Below are 19,051 nucleotides of genomic sequence, written 5' to 3' on the forward strand. Positions count from 1 at the left end.
CAACCCAGTTAACTAGGTCTCTTCCAGATTTAGCATTGAGAATTTCCCAGGGATTCCCTAAGCCCTCTTCATATTTGGTGTTATTGCTAAGATGGTTGTAAACTGCAGAACAGAAACCTATTTTCACTCTAAACTTTAGTGCCAGGTCTAAAACCAGAACATATTTGCATGACCTGGCAGAGCCAAGGGTGGAATCAGATACTGAACTCTATTCCTAAGCCTCAACACAAGCAAACACCTTGCTTTGTTTCAGATAAATGACTTTTAATCCCAAAATTATTTACACGCAATGCCAAGTAACTTCACCCATTTGTTCTTTGGTTGAAAAATAAATAAAACATTTAAAGTAAGCTTAAGTTTCCTTGATAGTTAATACTTTAATCTGATTTAAAATATAAAAATTAATGGCTGGTGCGTTATAATATTATGACTGTAAGTATTCACTGGATTCTTCCCTCAGAGGATCTCCTGGCACTATTGAAAGGGAAGTTATCAACTGCAAAAGGTTAATCAACTCAAACTCAACAAAAGGTCTGACTTTAATTGAAAGTCCAAATGTCAAAATCTGAGACAGGCTTTAAATTTAGAACAAAACAAATTGAACATGTGGGATGCTAAAAACTCTCATTCGAATTTGCATCCCCAAATCTTTGCTGGGATGACAGTACATATTTTGTGAGAATGACAGCCGACACTGTCTGAAATGACAGCACACACTTTAAGGATAATTTCAGGCCATGTACACAGGAATGCTGGTCTGCAGTGTTATTATCTCATAAATGCTGCTGTCTAGATTTAGGCTGGAGCTGTTGCTAGCCCCCTGAAAAGCAAAGTGGGAGTGTTCTTCTTACTTCATTCAGTGGAAGACTTACTGTAGTGTTGCTGGTTTGTTCTGCCATCTGTGACTTACCCAGTGAAGCACGGTTTGGAATTTTAGGCCATTGACACGTTTTGTGTTCTGACTTCATTGTGTCTGATGGATTATCTCTTCGGGTTTTCTAATTCTTCTTGAAGGCATTTCCTGAACTTTCTGTCCTTCAAGAAACTTAACCATGTCAAAGAGTCATAAAGATTTCCACTGTATAATTCATATTATCCTTTCCATAACCAAGAGGTCTGCATTCCTTCCTTGATTCCTTGATTCCTGATACACATGGAAATCAATTTCTTCCTTGATACTTGATACACATGGAAAATATCTGCTCTGTACTCTGGTTTGTGTTCTTGATCAACTCAATCTCCCCCACCCCCTGCCGACCACCTTTTCTAATTGCTCTCTCCAAAGGCCTTCTATTTTCATCACTTTCCTTTAAATATTTTGGGCTTTGTTTGTTGTTTTGTTTTGTTTTGTTTCATTTTCAGATTCCAACATCACTTACTTCTGCACTTAGACTACTTCCTAACTTCCAGCTTTGGTTTACATTTTCCCCCTTTGCATTTATTCTTGAACTTGAAGCTTAAATCATTGATCTGATGCCCAAACTACAATATAAACATTCAATGCTATAGATTACCCTTTGAAAATCACATTAGCTACCCACTCAACTTTTACACTTTTTGTTTCAAAGGACACATTTTCAATATTCCATGTAACTTCTCAGCTAACCCAAGAAATGTTCAGAAAGGCACATGGATAAATATTTTAAACACTGGGGATTTTCTAAGTTTTTCCCAGTATTTGTTGCTATTTTAGTTCTATTTTTAGTATTTAGTTTAGGTCTGTGGAAACAAAACACAGACACACAATGATGACTGTTTATCACAGTGGGCCAGAACGTTTTGGTGAATGCTTCTGTGTCCTTAAAGACCTCTGTAGAGTGCATTCAGTGATGCCAAGTTGGTTCATTGTATTGTTCCTTTATTTTGTTTTTATAACACAAGTTCTGTTTATGTGTTTTATCTACCGATATTGGAGTACTGGAATCTCTTGTTACAGTTATGTTTTTTTTATTTTTCCCCTTAGTTTATTGGGGGTTTAACATCATTTATTGTAACATTTTCTTGTTATAGATATAAATATTCAGGATAATAGCATATGTTTGGAATATCTGATACTTGAATAATATCCAACCAAAGCTTTAATTGACATTTATAAAGTAAATTTGCCTACTATTTATATTTCTAAGCAAAAAACTATTATGAATATAAGAAGAGATATAGAAAATATTCCCCATAGCCTTAATTGTAAGCAAAAATATAATAACTAGTTGCCCCAAAGTAGATTAACTAATATCTCAACTATGGTTTACTCATAGGATGAATACTATGAAATGATTGAAATAACTAAATCTTCATATATAAATATGATAAAATCTCAAAAAATGATGGCTATAAATAAGTTATTAAGAGATATATACATCATGATGGAACTCAGCTTTACAAAATCCATAAAATTAATTTCTTTTCTCAAGTGAAAAGAATTACATAACATGGAAAAATGACAAAATTCAAGCAGCTCTTTCTTATAAAATATTAAGTAAAATGTAAATATGAAAATAGTGTTTACTACAATATATGTATATATATATATATATATTCACAACAACAGATAATGTAAACATGGAGATATAGTTGACAATAACTTAGGTAAATTGACTCATACTGAATACTCAGTCTAAAGATCAATAGAAAAATAGGTTTAAAGAAAAAGAGAGTAAAGTCGAAGAAGCAAACCTGAGTAAGTCAGTAGAAAGACAAATTTTAAATCCTGCTGTTTAAAGAGAGCATGCAGTATAGATGAATTAAATAAACAGATTAAATGACGGAGGCTGTGGCATTGAATTAACCAATAAGTTTAAACCATATTTTATCCACCATAAACTTTAATTTTAACAACACAAAATAAAAGTAAATGGATTGTGAAAGATATCATGAAACGTTACTAGGAAGAAAGCAGGGGCCACTTCCATGGTAAAGAATAAAATTTAAAGCAAGGGATAGCACAGGCTTACCAAAGACAAGTTGGCTATAATTTGTTTTGTCTAAGAACAGAGCTATAAAATATATCAGAAAGGGGGGAAGGTCTAAAAAGAGATATACACAATTACAGCTACAAAGTTCAGCTGTTTTCTCACAAGTCGTAACTCTAGGAGATATGATAACTCTGAGGAAACAGAAGTTTACAAAACTCAAAGGCACCAAACTGGAGTGATGATGAGACACACTACCAACAGATATGATAACTCTGAGGAAACAGAAGTTTACAAAACTCAAAGCCACCAAACTGGAATGATGATGAGACACACTACCAACAGTAGCAGAACATCATCTTTTTAAATGCATGTAGTCCCAGGCCAAGAAAATATATATCCCAGGCTATAAAATAAGTCTCAATACATTTTAAAAGATTGAAGTCATTAAAATGTATTTGATTAGTCACAAGATGAATCACAAAATAACTAAGCTGAAAATCAATTAACAGTACTGTTGCAACCAATGGAAGTGAAAATGTCTTCCAGTATAACTCAGGTATTAAATAGTAAATCTCACGGAAAAAATAGAAAATATTTGTGATGCTACAGGATGTAGCAAAGTGTGTGAGATATTGGTGATGGGTGGAGGATACAGACAAGCTAAAGGGAAACATAAAGAAGAGACCCCATCAGTTCCCTGACTCTCTGCACTAAAGACAAATGACAGGAAAAGAAACACAAAAACAAGCAAAATAAAACAAATACTAATGATAATTGCAGAAACTGAGAAAGCTCAAAGCCATTTAAAAAAAAGCCAGTGGGGAATATGAAATCCAGTAAAAGCTGATTGTTTAAAAAGGTCAATGAAATTGATAATCCTTCAGACAAACTGAAGAAAAACAGAAGACACAATGATCAATGGTGGGAAATGGATTTAGCAACATCACGAAAAGAAATACACACACACACACACACACACACATGAGTCATATATAGAAACTAAATAACATGTTTTAATATCAGAAACAAAGTGATAATCCTATACATAAAAAAATAACTACTAAAATCGTGAATTCAGTTCCCTTAATAGAGTGGGTATTGCAATCAGGGTGTGCACACAAAGAGTTAGAGAGGTATAGAATAGTTTTGTTTCTTCTGTTGGGTAGCACACATGAATATTTTTACTGTTATTCCTAAAGCCATAGCAAGAAATATCTCTCAATTATTTAAACAACAAACTCATTTTATTTTTTTGTACTGCAATTTACTAACAGGAACTAAAAGCAATCAGGAAAACTTTGAAACTAGACTAGACATACTGTTAAGCAAGGAAGAGGGTAGATTTTCTTTTTCTTTCTCCAGATGCAGCATCACTTCTAGGAACAGGACAAACCCTACAAAATGCTTTCTTTTCTTGCAGAGGGAGCTATCACATATGAACCAAATGTACTCTGCGACAAGCTGTACACATTGAAATCTCTGTGCTGGATGACAGAGCCGGTGCTGGCAACATTCATTCTCAATTGCTTCTTGTAGGAGCACATTTCTATTTTGCCCAATTCAGCTCACATACTCAATAAAGAAAACTAAACAAAAAGGGGGAGAAAACAAATGTTTGAGTGAGAGAGGCTGAGCTTTAATTTTGATAGTAATCATAAAACCTCCATGAGTCAAAGAAATCAATAGTGAGATGTTAAATATGAGATGACTTTTTATAACCTTGTGCTGCTTTCCAAAAGAATCTGAGAACCGAGCCTACTGTGTCCATTGTAGTCACAACTATAAGAAGCTTATGTCCTATAAAGTACAAGTGTCTCTAAGTAGGACAGCATAAAGATTCCAGGTAAATTTATTTTTAGTAATATTTTGTATGTGTACCTCCACATGCAAGCGTGCCTGAGTATATGTCTGTACCACATGCATGCAGATGAGGTCAGATGAGATGCCAGGCCCTCTGCATCTGGAGCTACAGACATTTTGAGCGTCTCTCAATGGACACTGGCAACCAAAACTGATGTCCAGGAAAATCAGTAAGAACTCTTCACTGTTGAGCGATTTCTCCAGCCCCCAAATCTATTTTTCAAAAGATACTTCTTAAGCAAAAACATACAAGACACTTCAAAAAGCTGATCTCACCCACTGAAAACAAGAGACATGTGGCAGACTATCAAAGAGGGAAGCAAATTGCAAAATTAGATACAAGCCTCAAAATTGAACAAATGTATTAAAATATCAAAGAATCAATGTGTTGCTATGGAAATAAAAGATAGTAAGGTAGTCCAATCAACAACTCTGTTGGGACAGAAGTTTGTAAATGGAGACATGCCTGGGTAGTCAGATTTCACTGAAAGGGGAATGCCCAAACTGTGCTGTTACTAATTCTATCTCATCAGGGATCTGAAATAATCCAAGTGTCCAATAGCCGCGGTGAAGGGAATAGTTTCCTGACCAAGAATGTCTCTGAGATGCTTAGCCACTGAAGAGTTAGAGCAGGTTATGTAAATGATTCGTGTTACTAGAAACCACTCGCCAATACACCTGCTGAAAACTTCATGACTAACCCTAATTGTATAGACTATTGTCCTGTTAAATTCAAATCCACTTACCTATTTTGACACTTAGAAATGGCTGATTAATAGATTCAATAAGCCTCATATATGTTATGTTTTAACATTACTTAAATTACTTCATAGAAAGTGTGTGTATGTGTATCTGTCTGTCTTTCTGTCTGTGCTTTGTGACCTGCTATTTCCCTTCAACAATCTCATGATTATTTATGTTATATTATGTTCATTTCCCAATACACATTGTAAGATCCACAAGATCATGAACAGGCTATACAGACAAGCTGGGACAGAAGACACCACTCTGATATCTTGCTCTCTGCACAGAAGGTCTTTGCTGGGTGTCTAACAGGAAAAGCAGCCCTAATTATAATTGTCTCAATGTTGGTACAGTCCTGAGTCATCACTCAAAACCGAGATTTACCAGCCCAGTCATGGTTGTTCAAGCCTATAATTAAAACACTCAGGAGGCTGAGGAAGAAAGTTAGGGCCATGTTTATGAGCAGCCTGATCTGTGTAATGAGTTTGAGGCTAGATAAGGCAACAGGCAACACCCCGTCTCAAAAAATTTTCAAGTAATAAGTAAATAAATAATACTAAAAAAAAGTGTTTCAAGACTATGTAACATCAAAGTCAAGAATGAATAGCAGAGATTTTTAAAAAGATGCCGTTCTAGAACAAACCAAACATATCTTAGTAATACGAAAGCATTTAGTTCATTCTAGGTGACAACTTGAGTCCTTATGACACAATGTATCCTGCTGAACTCCCATGAAGATGAGAGAGGTACCTTGTATGAAGGTATCTAAAGGTGGTCTTAAAATGGAAGGAACAACATGAACCAATTTGGTCGTTAACTTTTAATTGATCACTTTTGGCAAGTACTTGTGATAGTCAATCTGGATTATCAATTTGATAGGATTACGATGGAAACACACCTCAGGATTTACCTGTGAAGAATTCTCTAGATTCAGTTAACCAGTGTTGGAAAAGCAGCAACTATCCCTGGGCAAGGGTCCTAGGTTAAATGTTACCATAGACATCAGCCTTCAGCTCTATAATTGAAGACTGTAGCTGTGATGTCGTCAGGGCCTTCCAGCTCCTGCTATTATGCCTTTTCTGATCATGAAGGTTTGTTTGTTCCCCTAGAACTATGAGCCAAAGTGAACTCTCCCTCTTTTAGGTTGCTTCTTGCCATGCATTTGATCATAGCACGAAAAGTAACCAATACACTCTTGTTTCCATTTGCATGACACTAAGGTTTCAACAAGCTGGGCTGATGTTATCTTCAGCTCTTATTTCTTCATGCTTCATGATTTATTTGTTGTGGAGATGTTCTTAAAGAACAAATTTAGACTGTTATAAAGCAAACTACAGCTGATACACAGTAAATAACCTCATATTTACACCCTAGCAAAAGTGTCCTGGCCTCGCACTGCACTGAATCACCTAAGCACTAAGGGGTCAGAATCACAAACGGGGTAAAGTCAACACAGCATCTCTAGAGAGCCTGATTCTGTTTAATAATACATTAAATCAGCTAGTGGGTTCTGTATCTCCATGTGAAGCAAGCAGCAAAGCAAGCAATGTTTTGACAAGCTCCAGAGTACATAATATAAAATACTCAAAGAATATCTACTTAAATTTTTACATATACACATACGCACACACACACACACCATGTAATAGTTCTTTCTTTGCCAATAATATGGTCATTGCAAATATGAAGTTTTCCTATCCTTCAGCACAATAGTGAAGAATTGCAGCATACAATTACAATTCCTTGCATAACATCTGTAGATTAATCTCTATGAAAACAGCTGGACCACTCTCTATCTTAAGATAAAAGGTAGGCCATGGGGGACATGATTCCTCTCACACCATTGTGGCTTCTCAATATGAAGAGATGAACTGTGCCAGCATGCCAGTTAACAAACTGAAGGATACTTTTAATTATGTGTGTACATGAATTGCTCATCATCACGTGTGCACTTCAAACACTAATCCGGAAACAAATAAACCTCCAATGTAAATGACCCGAGAAGAAGAAAAGAAGAGTAGAAGGGGGGAGGGAGGCAGAAAGAGACGCTCTGTGTGTGTGCATGTGTGTACATCTCTCTCTCTCTCTCTCTCTCTCTCTCTCTCTCTCTCTCTCTCTCTCTCTNTCTCTCTCTCTCTCTCTCTCTCTCTCTCTCTCTCTCTTTCATTCTGTGTGTGTGTGTGTGTGTGTGTGTGTATGTATTTGTGTGTTGTGTTGTGTTAAAATGCACTCTGCAGATCACAACATACATTCCACAGATTCTTCATACACCGCTGTGAATTCAGTCTGGCCCATGGAGACCAGGATGAAGGAAAATACAATTAGAGGTGAAATAAGCAGGTGGTTCTCTTTGTTTACTTTCGTTATTTGAGTGGAGAGAACAAGGTAGTGTCTTATAAGGCAAAGCAGATGGAAGAATACAACCTCTTCATCTAATTGCTTTGTCTCTCAATGGCAAAGTGACAGTGTTCTTTCTAGAAGAAAATTCACCTTCATGCCCAGGGACTGCAAGAATGAAAAGAAAGGGGAAAAACCCCCAACCTTTTGTTGGTATAAGTTAAATTTAAAATATATTTGTAACACTAAATCCTCTCCCTCCCTGCTCCTTAAATATTAAATGGATATTAATGCAGAACTCACCTTTTATTGAAGATAACTATAATTTTCTCATCTTCCCTATCAGAGAGAAACTCCTTGAGGTCAAGAATGATATTATTCATTTGTGTTTCAAACACAGGTCTTGCATAAATATTTATGGAGTGATTTGCATCCGGCAGACATGCCAAATGTCTGTAGAATGAATCAATTTTGAGTCCCCAGGGGAAATGCTATAAGAACAAGGCTGTTCAGGGATCATGATATTTGAGACAAGGGTAGTCCGTTCATGCAGATAATAAATTTCACTTGCTAGAAGGAAGTTTGTGGAAGGGAACAGGTGGGCAGTAAATATCAGTAGACTCCTCCGCTTTCCAAAGGAGGCAGGGAAAGGGATGAAGGTTCTGTCTGCTTCTCAGTCCAACCTCATCTCACAGTGTAGTACATACTACTACCATACTTACATCTCTCAGACCATTTACATCAATTTTAAAATATTGGGAATCTTCATGCACGTGTAAAGCAAATGCATGTGTGTATGTAGATACACACATGAAAGTATTACAAATACAAGCAGATATGTACATTAACTGGACACGATGTATGGCTAATTTCAGCTTCAAAGTTATCAGTAGGATTTAGTTATTGTGTCTCTGAGAAAATTTGGAGCAAGTTATGTAGGAAAAAATCATCTCCCCGAATTAGAGAATTAGAGAGAGAGAGACAGTGCTAGGTGAAGCCATGGAAGAAAGAACATTAAATATTTTAAAGTATTTAGCTTTATAGATATAACTACATATGTTGAATATATATATATACATAGATAGAAAAATAGGTAGACACACAATACATATCCAAGCTATTGAGGTGGTGCAGAGGTTAAAAGCACTTGCTGCTAATCCTAATGGTATAAGTTTAATCCTCAGGACCCAAATGGAGGGAGGAAAGAACTGAGTAACCCAAGAGGTCCTCTGGCCTCCACAACAGTAGCCATGACATGCCCCTGACCCTGTTTACATACACACAAATAAATAAATGAATGTATGAAACTGCTTTAAATAGAGAAAGCATCCCCATATCTGAAATGTCAAATATTAAAGAATAAAAATAGACATCTAGCTGCTCTTATATCTAAGACACAGCCACCGCTATCCTGGAAATGCTAATTTACTAATTTTCAAGTTAAAAGACGGCTGCCTGCCATAAAGTTTTATCTTGCATAAAGTTCAGAACTATTTTACTAAGCACAATAGGTTGGTGGCTCGGATAAATTAAGTGGATGCAGATATCTCTTTTGTGGCACTTAATGTACGATGTCTTCCTCCATTGGGTAATTATAGGTTTGCTAGTGAGGAGCAAAGCTCTTTATCTGACTCGGTGTGATAACTGCAGCCACTGTCCTGAGGACGGTTACAGAAAGTCGGAACTCAAGCTGCTCCACCACCCAGCTCGTTCTCCTGCCTGCATCACACAGGGAATTGTTCTGCTTCACTTCAACGACTCCGCTGGGTTTTATGAAATATCAACAGAGACTTTAATCTCGTTCGCAATTAGTGCTCTCTACAGATTTGACATGGTAGCATTACATCTGCGGCCTTAACAAACCGTATGGCCCTTTAACTTGCTTTGAAATAATGATAATGATGGTGGTGGTGGTGATGATGGTGGTGGGAATTATGAAGAAGAAAATAAAGATGAGGAAGTAGAGGAAGAAGAGGCAGCCACAGAATCTTCAGCATTGCTGATTTCTGTCCTAAACTGTGCTATGATGTTTCTACTTCCAGCTCTCAGCAGGCAAAGAAACTTGGGGATAACTGGGTAGCCAGCCTAGCCTAATAGACAAGTCATAGACCAGTGAGAGACCTATCTCAAAAATCAAACTGAATAGCCATGGAGGAATGAAAGTTGAGGTTATCTCCCCTCTATGTGAGTGAGAACTCACCCTCACACACCTGTATATGAGCACATTCACACACACACACACACACACACACACACACACACACCAGATCCTTAACTAAGCTAAACAAGAAGATTGTAATTCAAATTTTCTCTTATGAGAAGTAACATAAACTCCAATAATGACCAGTAGACAATTTTCTCAGCCCAAAACTCAGCCTCAATTAGAGAATGAACAGGCAAACTTTTAAACATAGTCCATATGAAAGAATTTTGTAGTTTGAAAGTAAATGACCTCTGTAAAGAGATTAAAGCAAATATATTTTATGATGCATATTGGCAACAGAAGTGCGTTATTAAATATTAATTTAGTATTCTCATGAATCTAGAAGTAAGAAAATAATGGAAGCAGACATAAATTTATGACAATCAAAAGTTATGATACAAGCACCAAATAAAACAGATACAGGGGAATGAGTATAAGAAATATCTCACATTTTGTCTGCTGAGAGGCTCCACCCAGTAGCTGACAGATACAGATACCCACAGCCAAACAGTGGATGGAGCTTGGGAACTTTTATGGAAAAATAGGAGGAAGGATTGTGGATCCTGAAGGGGGTAGGAACTCCAACAGAGTCAAGATTCAACTAACCTGGACCCTTGGGGCTCTCAGAGTTTGAACCACCAACCAAAGATCATACATGGACTGGCCCTAGGCCTCCCTGCACATGTGTAACTGACACGCAGCTTGGTCTTACGTGGGTCCTGAACAACTGGAATGGGGCTATCCCAAAATCTGTTGCCTGTATGTGGGATATGTTCTTCTAGTTGGGCAGCTTTGCCTGGTCTCAGTGGGAGAGCCAGCATCTAGCCTCCCAGAAACTTGAAGTGCCAAGGTAGGGGGATGTGCAAGGGGACACCCAGCTGCTCAGAGGAGAAGGGTGGAATGGGTTAAGTATTTTGGGAAGGAGTGACTGGGAGGGGGGAGTGGGTGAGATGTAAAGTGAATAAATAAAAACAAAACACAAAAAAGTAAATCAAATTTTAAAAAATGAAATATCCCAAGCTATATCCATATATATTAAGAAAAGACCAACTTAGTAACACTATTGAAAACCCATGAATGAGATCGTTAAAATCCACTGTTTTAAAAAAAAAAGAAAAATCAAAAAGAAAATGAAGAAACCAATTTTGGCCAGGGGAAGTGAAAGTGAATGTTCTTACATGGAGCAATGCCTCATGGGTCTCCTGGTTTGAGGGTGAAGCATCTATGGTAGGGAAGTCAGGGTGCAGAAGAGGCTTCTGGGTAATGGCCAGGAGCTTAGTGCAACCAGCTGGTCACACTATGTGCACTGTCAGGCAGGAGGGAGAGATGGGAAAGTTTGGCTCTCTTTTCATTTAATCCAGGACTGCAGTCTAAGGGTTGGCCCCACCCACATTTGGTGAGGGTCTTCCCTCCTCAGTAAAACTCCTGAAATCCCCTCACAGACCAGCTCAGAGGATCGTCTCCCAAGTGATTCTAAAGCTGGTCAAGTTAAGGAGGGAGGTTAAACCTCAGCTGGGTACTCTGTGGGTGGTTGGATTTTCTTCTCTGTGTATCAGAGCTCACTCTACTGTGAAATGCCAAAGTCTCTGGCTCCTTTTTGTCATTTATAGAGATCAGAGATGCTTTCTAGGGAGAACTAACTTCCAGATAAGACTTGACAAAGAGTAAATAGATTCATTCTCTCTCTCTCTCTCTCTCTCTCTCTCTCTCTCTCTCTCTCTCTGAATGGAGTGTCTTGGGGGAAGGTAAATGGATCCAGAACAATTGAAACAAAAAGATTCAGTAAAGAGAATAAAATGACAATGCATGGAGGAAATGTAGTTCTTTAACAGTAGAAAGCTTGAAGTTAGATACTTAGAGCAAGTGCCATTGTCGTCTAGAACTGTGAGGAGGGGTGGTAATAGCCATGGCATGTGGATACAGAAGAGCAGAGTTGGGGAAAGAACTCTGAGACAAAAACAATTAGAGTCAAATCAAACACAAAGCTGAAATACAAATGATTTTTTAAAAAGAGTAAAAAAGGAAAGACTATAAGCAAGAGGATACCTAAAAATTGCAATGTAAGATTAACACAACTAGTGACCAAGAAAACAGAGTGGTACTCAAAACTAAAACTAGATAAATATACATAAAATCAAATAATTTACATTAATATACCAACATGCTTATTTGCATATACAAATGAATCTGCTATTTAAATTTTCCCTTGTGGTCTCTTAGTATGGAGTTATCAACAGGAATAGTGTTTTGAGGGGTTTGGGAGCGCCCTTTGAAGGTGAAGAACTCAAGCATGGTACTTCCTTCATCAGACATCTCCAATGAAGGCAAGCTCAAGACTGCATTCTCACCTCAAAGCAAAGCCTGAAATGTATATTGGCAAGGAGAGAGAAAATCTTTATTCAGAAGCTGTAACAGGACGAGTGCAGCTAGCGTGAGAGTAAATTTTTATCTTGTAGATGTCTCATCATCCTAGTCAGGAAATGGTGACTTCACAACTCTATGGGGTCTCTACGTGAGAGGCAGTGCACTGATGAGGTCTGTCCCCTGTACACTGGAGGGGAGATAAGTGCTCAGTTCTAAATGACCCAAATTACTCTACTACTTAAAGCCACTGAGGGTTCCTTGCCAAAAGCAGCCCATTCCCTCTGGATTTACGAAGCTGTTTTTAATTTGCTTGCAGAACAAGATCCTTTAGGACTTTTTCTATAGCAGCTATTCCGATATAGAAAGAACATGCATGTCTCCTCAAGCCACTTCAGATGGCTACTTAACCTGTGGCCAGAATTGAACTGCAGCATGCCAGAACTGGCTACAAATTTCAGAACAATGGCAAAAGCTATTTCATAGGGGAAAGCAGATGTTGCTTATTCCAACCTTTTTTACACACCGATACACACACACATTTTGCCTCTGTGTGTGTGTGTGTGTGTGTGTGTGTGTGTGTGTGTGTCTATGGACCATGTGGTTGCCTGCCTAGCACCCTCAAAGGCCATAATAGGGTATCAAATCCTCTTGAACTAGGGTTACAGATGGTTTGAACCACCATGTAAGTACTCAGAATTGAATCCAGATCTTTTTGAAGAGCAGCCGGTGTTCTTAACCACTGAGCCATCTCTCCAGCTCCCATCTTATTTTAAGTCATTTTGGTTTTATGTTCTGTTCTGTTCTGTTCTGTTCTGTTTTGTTTTGTTTTGTTTTGCTGTATGGTTTTGTTTTTGAGTTTTGGTCTCACTATGTAGTCCTGCCTGTCCAGCAACTCCACTCAGGGCAGGCCGCCCTTTGGGATCCACTTGCCTCTGTATTTAAGAGCTGAGATTAAAGGCACAAGCCAACACACTTGGCTTACTTACTTAACATATTTTTAAAATACACAGAGAAAATAATGTCTGGGAACAGATTCCGAGAGTGTTAGGCTAATAAAGGACTGACAATTTTAAATTAAGACAACTGCATCACTATGAGTTTGCAAAGATCTGTCATTTGGCCAAGCTTAAGCAGCTCAGCGGGTCTCTAATTTTTTGTTTATTTGGTTAACTAAATCCTGTTCTCAACATGACTATATCAAAGCTGAAATGTTAGAAAATCCTGTAGTATTGAATGTACAAGGAAATCCTCCAATTGAAAGAGATAGTGGTACTGTGATTTCATCTCCAGTGATTGCTTAGTGGCCCATCTTTCTGTGTCTCCTGAGAAGATAACAATCACATAACCTAAAGAGATGCAGCTTATTTGAGAGTGAACATGTAGACTGTCCTCTGTAAACCAAGCATTCAGAGATGCCACAAGTGGCATAGAGACATGATTTTGATCCATGTCATCAGATTTCTGGATGCTCTAAACCTGTGAATATGGTGGAATGATGGAGGAAAAGAAGACATGGTTAGTACTGTGCATGGTCTATGTGGCAGCAAGCTCTGAACCCAGAAAATGGAGATCCAGCTAATAGCCTTTTAACATTAGACATGATGTGAATAATTCAAAAACTCAGGATCTGATGACTACTGTGAGCCTTTCTCACCATACCTAGATCTGTGTTAGTTCCTAGACTCCCCACTCCCCAAATAAAAAAAGGTTAGCCACCAGGAATACATCCCACAATTGTCTATCCATTTTTTTGCAGGAGGATATGACACCATTAAAGCAGAGAAAAATGCCTAAATCCTTGAGAGATCTTATATTGGCTTTGAGCGAATGTTAATCCAGAGCATTGCTGTTATCTGTTCAAGATAAACGGAGCTAAGATTTAAACTAATTGAGTGTGCAGAAGACGTCCTCATTTTCCCCTGTCCTTAGAACATAATTTGAATAGATACACTACAAAAACAGAAGACTCCTGACATTGACTCTTACAAAGAAAAATCCTCTTGCTCCGTAAAGAACCAGGTGGGACAGCCTGCTAAATGATGCATTTAAGGTAATCGCAAATAGGTCTAACAGACAATAAATGATACTATCAAGTTCTTAGAAACTGCCAAACTCAGAAGTCCTAAGGTTGTCCCACATAACTTCAGGGTAGATTTGAGAAAGGGGTCACCTAATCTACTGGTCATGTAAACTAGTTGGTCTTACTGGGGCCTTTTCAATTAAATAAATCAGCCCAGCTCCTAGTATCTGACATGCAGCCACTGATCCCACACTGCTTTACTACCATCCACCAGAGAAAGCAGTACTCAGTCTACTCTATAGTTTCTCTGCTGTGAGAAGAGCAACTTGCAATATTTTGCCTTGGGGAAGGTCAAATCTTAGGCTCTGTAATTTGTCTGCTTCCTATGCCACAAAAAGAAATATGATGCTGGTTATACTTGAGAGAATCACACGGATGTAATCTGAAGAAAAGGAAGCATCAGGTAAGTGTGTGCTGAGTCACATAAGGAACAAATGATTTGAAATGAACTCCATGAAAATATCAGGCTCTGAAATCTGAGTGATTGAGTCTATAGTCATGTGAGCCATGTCAGGAAGCTCCCTACAATGCAGAGGGAAAGTGGCCACATCATTCATCTCCACTGTCAAGAAACAAAGATAAGACTTGGTGACCTTGTTTGGACTCCTAGAATAACACAGATTGTGTGCATAACTGCCTTCTGCCTCTATCTGCACCCCATGAAGAGCTCTCAGTGGTCACCTGATGCTGGAAGAAGAGACTACCACTGCAACCCACCTAGAAGAAACAATGTATTCCAGAGGACCACTTTAACTCTCAAACAATCAAGACAATGGACTCCGAGAAACTGGAATTTCCCCAAGAGTCTTAAAGTGGGAAAAGAAAAACCTGATCTAGCTGGAAATTCTTATTCCCCCAAATTCTTTTGTTTGTTAAAGAAACTTACGTGTCTTACAGAGACATCCATGGGTCAGTGGTGGGCGAATCATACCTTGAGCAGGACTGGTTCAATGTGCATGTTCATGATCGTCTATCTAGGATTTTAATCTCCATTCAGGACGCTGAGGATGAACCGGCGGAGGTCACTAGGTCTCTTTGTCTCTTTCCACAATGCAGCCACACTGAATAAACAATCAATTTCTGCTTGTTACTATTAATCTGTTTTGACTTCTCATGGATGAGTCTCTAGTTCTGGTTCTAGGGGTTATAGACAGTGACACCAACGCTGGTAACATTACTACACAACTCAAGTGTCTCTGCAGAGAACATGGGCACGTGACACTTTGTGAGAATGGTAAATATCTATGTGGATGATTGAGACTTTGAAATACAGCTTGGACTCCAGGATAGCACAAAAAGAAGTGTGCTTGGTCTCCAGGCCAAGACTCTACAGATTTTCATGTCCAGTGTGATGATCACAAGATGTCACCTCTGTATAAGAGGCTCACAATGTTAATGTGGGGCAGATAATGCAATCTGAAAATGATACTGTAGGTACTTTCCCAGGTAACCTTGTGATAATTGATGAACAGAATGGCCATAGTGGCAAGGGCAGAGATTTGCAGATTGCCCTTTCTAATTTGTTGAAGAATTGAGTTGGAATTTTGATGGGGATTGCATTGAATCTGTAGATTGCTTTTGGCAAGATAGCCATTTTTACTATATTGATCCTGCCAATCCATGAGCATGGGAGATCTTTCCATCTTCTGAGATCTTCTTTGATTTCTTTCTTCAGAGACTTGAAGTTCTTATCATACAGAACTTTCACTTCCTTAGTTAGAGTCACTCCAAGGTATTTTATATTATTTGTGACTATTGAGAAGGGTGTTGTTTCCCTAATTTCTTTCTCAGCCTGTTTATCCTTTGTGTACAGAAAGGCCATTGACTTGTTTGAGTTAATTTTATATCCAGCTACTTCATTGAACCTGTTTATCAGGTTTAGAAGTTCTCTGGTGGAATTTTTAGGATCACTTATGTATACTATCATATCAGCTGCAAAAAGTGGTATTTGAACCTCTTCCTTTCCAATTTGTATCCCCTTGATCTCCTTTTGTTGTCTAATTGCTCTGGCTAGGACTTCAAGTACAATGTTAAATAGGTATGGAGAGAGTGGACAGCCTTGTCTAGTCCCTGATTTTAGTGGGATTGCTTCCAGNTTCTCACCATTTACTTTGATGTTGGCTACTGGTTTGCTGTANATTGCTTTTATCATGTTTAGGTATGGGCCTNGAATTCCTGATCTTTCCAAGACTTTTATCATGAATGGGTGTTGGATTTTGTCAAATGCTTTCTCCGCATCTAACGAGATGATCATGTGGTTTTTGTCTATGAGTTTGTTTATGTACTGGATCACATTGATTTATTTCTGTATATTAAACCATCCCTGCTGGGATGCATTTTTAATGAGGGGGTTGGACTTTGTCTTTTGTCAGTGCCTAGTCTGGGATGAACAGATTTTTGTTTGTGCAAAAGCAATACATCAGTGGTAAATCTTATTATCGTGTATGTTATTTTAGAGATAGGTTCTTACTATGTAGCTCTGGCCTGTGACTTACTATGCAGACCAGCCTGGCCTTGAACTCACAGAGATCTACTTGCTTCTTCCTCTAAGATGCTTGGATTAAAGACACAAGTCACCATGACTCATCCTTCACTTCACCAAACATCACTAAATAAAGCTAATGAATCACAAAAGACTAGTCAGAGCATGTGAGATATTTTCTATTCATTCTTACAAATTTACTATCTACTCTTTTCAAACTGGTCCATTTCTAGAGGATGAGTTTATAATAACACTGATATCTATTATGCCCACTGGTCTTTACTTGGGTTGGGCAGTGGGACACAATGGCAGAGAGTGAAGGCTGTAAGAGAGTGTGAGAGTGGCAGGTCAATTTATTATCCTTTACCACAAGTTTTCTGTGGGCTGGCTGTGTCTCTCCTACCTCTGTCTACATGGGCTTTTTCCTCTATCTAATCTCTCTTGAAGGCAGGACTGGTTCTGTATCCTCACACTTTCATGCCTAGGGCATTCAGTTGCTGTTTCAAGTCCCTTTAACCCTTTATAGAGAGAGTCTGTTAAGGTCTCAAAGATCATTAACTGTACCATCTGTTTCTGCCTAGAATCCTGCCTAAATTGGTGTTGATTTGAAGCCCACAGAATTGAATTGGACTGAAGTTAATCAACAAAGGAATTAATTATAAAGGCATTAGGTAGCTAATAGAATGATCAGAAATCATATTGTGCAACTTGTTTGATGTGGAAATTGCCACCACCTCTTTCCACCCAGTGTAGCTCATGATGAAATTGTTAAGCCATTATTCCATACCAGTGTCATTTCTGACTCATAAAGAGGGTTTTATCAGCAATAAATGGCTACTCCTGCTGTAACACTAATACCAGCTCCCAATGGAAGCCTCTTGAGGTAGTTTCTACAGATCATTCTCTTCTGATTGGAAATATATATCAAGTAACATCTACTTACTGCTTGCTACACATTCATAGATCACCATCAAAGTCATATCAGACCTAAAAATTCAATTTCTTAAGTGATGAAGCTATCATTTAAGATAAAAGCAAGTTTCTCCTAAATATCCTGAAAAGGTGCAACCCAATGTTTGCCAACTTAATTCACTTGCCTTTAAGTCCTGCCTGGGTGCGTAATATCTATTTCTTTTTTGGTTGTGCTATAATCCTGCTTTAACACTCTATCATTTATGGAGTAAAATGTAAATGTGACTGTTACCTCACACATCCAACACCAAAACAGCAGAGAACTGATAACAAATTAGGTCAAATTTATGATGTGTTTTTGAAAGATCAAGAAATAAACAATAGGTCACAGGTGCTGGCAGTCGTGAGTGAGTACTGTGAGGCTCTGCTGTGGCTACCGAACTACTGAGAGCCGGTGCTTCACATGGGACTGAAGTTTACCCAGGAATTTCATTTTGGGAAAAGGATTGGGCTAGAATTCTTTCTCTCTCTGTCTCTTTGTCTCTGCCCCCCCTCCCCTCTGTGTATCCTTGACTGCACTGGAACTCGTTGTGTAGACTAAGCTGTCCTCAAACTCACAGAGATCTACCTGCCTATGCCTCTCAAGTCCTGGGATTAAAACTGTGCACCACCACGTCCAGTTCACCACTTCTTATAAACAGCTGTATGTGAGGAATGAGCCATCTGTTAAAAACAATACATCCCATGAACACTAAGAATTACTTGTACTTTCTTTACCTTAAAAGTTATTTGTTCTAAAGCTGTACTACAGAGCAATTGTGATTAAAAAAAAAAAAACTGCATGGTACTGGTATAGCCACAGACAGGTAGACCAATGGAATAGAATTGAAGAACCAGAAATGAGCCCACACACCTATGGTCACTTGATCTTTGAGAAGGGAGTTAAAACCACCCAGTGGAAAATAGACAGCATTTTCAACAAATGGTGCTGGCACAACTGGTGGTTATCATGTAGAAGAATGCGAATTGATCCATTCTTATATCCTTGTACTAAGGTCAAATCTAAGTGGATCAAGGAACTCCACATAAAACCAGAGACACTGAAACTTTAGAGGAGAAAGTGGAGAAAAGCCTCGAAGATATGGGCACAGGGGGAA

General features: G+C 38.3%; 1 long non-coding RNA gene across 5 annotated transcripts in view; it reads right to left on the minus strand.

Moving 5' to 3' along the window:
* Window positions 1–2,105, minus strand: part of LOC110307461 — a 204,094-nt gene extending 201,989 nt beyond the window's left edge. For 3 of the 5 annotated variants that reach the window (XR_003838434.1, XR_003838433.1, XR_003838432.1), the window contains exon 1: window positions 911–2,105. This is a non-coding gene — a long non-coding RNA (uncharacterized LOC110307461). The remainder of the gene's footprint in view (window positions 1–910) is intronic. The other 2 variants (XR_002379393.2, XR_003838431.1) reach the window with 1 other exon arrangement.
* Window positions 2,106–19,051: the final 16,946 nt, after the last annotated feature.

Source organism: Mus caroli, chromosome 12, assembly GCF_900094665.2.
Source record: "Mus caroli chromosome 12, CAROLI_EIJ_v1.1, whole genome shotgun sequence".
Taxonomy (NCBI): Eukaryota; Metazoa; Chordata; class Mammalia; order Rodentia; family Muridae; genus Mus; species Mus caroli.